Source organism: Osmia lignaria, unplaced genomic scaffold (genome assembly GCF_051020975.1).
Source record: "Osmia lignaria lignaria isolate PbOS001 unplaced genomic scaffold, iyOsmLign1 scaffold0055, whole genome shotgun sequence".
NCBI lineage: Eukaryota > Metazoa > Arthropoda > Insecta > Hymenoptera > Megachilidae > Osmia > Osmia lignaria.
Genome location: NW_027478196.1, coordinates 65,001 through 67,500, shown reverse-complemented (window position 1 = coordinate 67,500; position 2,500 = coordinate 65,001). Strand labels below are relative to the sequence as shown.

The 2,500-nt window shown below is 45.2% G+C and overlaps 1 non-coding gene and 1 pseudogene across 1 annotated transcript in view; both read left to right on the top strand.

Moving 5' to 3' along the window:
• Positions 1 to 14, top strand: part of LOC143307466 (5.8S ribosomal RNA) — a 155-nt gene extending 141 nt beyond the window's left edge. Inside the window, exon 1 of the ribosomal RNA XR_013064603.1 lies at positions 1 to 14. This exon is cut by the window's left edge and continues 141 nt beyond it. This is a non-coding gene — a ribosomal RNA (5.8S ribosomal RNA).
• A 1,732-nt stretch (positions 15 to 1,746) lies between these two features.
• Positions 1,747 to 2,500, top strand: part of LOC143307465 (large subunit ribosomal RNA) — a 4,989-nt pseudogene continuing 4,235 nt past the window's right edge.

The following is a 2,500-nucleotide window of genomic DNA, read 5'->3' as shown; positions in this document are numbered from 1 at the left end:
CTGGCTGAGGGTCGTTTTCTTAACAAAAGACTGCTTGCGTTTGCTTCTCGAAAAAAGAGTAATTCATTTCTTTCTAAACATCTCGCCGTCGTTCAACGAAAGTAGAACGTTTCGGAGCGGGATTATCGAACGAAATTGAAAGAATGAATGAACGATAAACAAAGAAAGAGTCGCAACGTACGAGCGATAGTTGGGCAGTTCGTCGGCGTTTGTCGTGGAAACGATGTGACGAAAATCGCAACCGATACACTAAATGCAGGCCGTTAAAGGAGAGAAACAAATTTCGAAATATCTCTTCGAACTAGCGCAAGTGCGTCACGGCGCGCGAGTCGTTCGTTAAAATTTATAAACGACCGCCCGTGAAAGCACCGAGTTCTCGGAAGATAATCTATAAAGATTCTCCATCCTGCTGGAAGTTATCGGATCGGCGCGATTGTTCACTTGTAGAAATCCACGCTCCCGACGTTGCCAGAAACGATATTTACGAAAGGTGTGTCAAAAATAAACGAAAGAAGCTCTCCTATAAATTTAGAAAAAGCAAACGAGTGAAATGTTTGAGATGATAATTTGCTGAAATGCAAGCTCGAATAGCCCCAGGGTTTCGAATGATTCCCCGCGCTTTATACATCTCTCTGTTTACAAACGGTGTATAAATGAAAGATCGCTTCAGATGGGTCGTCGCTGTTTGACGCGCGATGCTGTTCCTTTTTTTTTGTCTGTCTGTGCGTTTAGCTTCGCTAAACAAGTTAAATGGTTAAAAAGCGTCGAAAAAGCGAATACACACGCGACAAGACAAATCTAACGAGTAAAGGAACGCTCCGCTCCAAGATAAAAATGGTTGTTTACAATCAATACAGCGTTTCGGTACCCCTGATCGTAGTCTGAAACTGTGTAACAAAAGAGAGGAAAGCGAATGGTGAAGGAACTTCGAAGCCTCCGTGGCGTGGCTAGAACTTGTGATAAAAGTATGTTTGCAGCAATTATGCATGCTCCCGTTAAAACAGCATTTCAATGTCTCGCATGGCTTAAAGCTCTAGGAGGCTTCAACATTTAGAATACATACGGACTACTTCGTTTGTTAAAGATAAGCGAAGACCGCGCGACCATCGCTCGGTCGTCCAGTCCTCGAAAGTTTTGTTGCGTTCCAAAGAAGAGACAAATGGGGTTTACCCTTGCGCTAAGGGGAGAAGAAGAGAAAAGCAGTTGTTAAATCTAAGAGGTGTGTGGAGTACATCGCGTGTTGGTTAAAATTGTTAAATGAAGTATACGCGAAATGTTCTCTCGCTCTTGCTTTTCCTCTTGCTTCCGTGGCGCTCGAAAAGAAGGGATGATAAATAAAGAAACCTATTCGAAATCTCTTGTGGAACAAAAAATAATACGGACGGACGTTAAAATTGAACCGAGACGAAATGGATCGTCTTGCGAGTTGTCTTCGCTTTGAAATTGTTAAAAATTGATAAAAGCAATACGACGAAGCTGCAGTCCGCAAAATGTTTGAAGCAAAAAGGAAATAACACGAAAATTATGGGAACGTCGTGTCTCAACTTTTTTTTCCCTCTTGTGCTCGTTTCATCGAACGATAAATACAAACATTTTGAAACGAGAGAGGAGGAAAAATTGAATATGCGAAAGGTTGATTCACGCACAGTTTCTCTACGTGTTTGCTTTTTTGCTTCTTTTCGTTTATTTTTTTTTTTTTTGCATCGAGCATCATTATTCACCTTTCGATGAAACCAAAGAAATTGACGACCTCAGAGTAGGCGAGATTACCCGCTGAATTTAAGCATATTATTAAGCGGAGGAAAAGAAACTAACTAGGATTTCCTTAGTAGCGGCGAGCGAACAGGAATGAGCCCAGCACTGAATCCCGCGGTACCGCCGCTGGGAAATGTAGTGTTCAGGAGGATCCGTTTATCCCGAGACATCGAATTGCGTCCAAGTCCATCTTGAATGGGGCCATTTACCCATAGAGGGTGCCAGGCCCGTAGTGACCGGTACGCGTTTCGGGAGGATCTCTCCTTAGAGTCGGGTTGCTTGAGAGTGCAGCCCTAAGTGGGTGGTAAACTCCATCTAAGGCTAAATACGACCACGAGACCGATAGCGAACAAGTACCGTGAGGGAAAGTTGAAAAGAACTTTGAAGAGAGAGTTCAAGAGTACGTGAAACCGTTCAGGGGTAAACCTGAGAAACCCAAAAGATCGAATGGGGAGATTCATCGTCAACAACGCTGGCTCCCGTTGGTGCGCGATGCCCCGGATGGACCTTCGGGTTCCATTAGCGAGGGCACACCACCTTCGGCGAATGTTCCGGCGAGGTAGTCGTGCACTTCTCCCCTAGTAGAACGTCGCGACCCGTTGCGTGTCGGTCTACGGTCCGAGGCGGAGCCTGTCCGTCACCTTAACGGTGTTCGTGACAGACCCTCGGTTGCCTGGCCGACTGCGCGACGGTACTCAGACGGTATCAGGCCGCAACCAATCCATTTTCGAATGTGTGTGCGTCA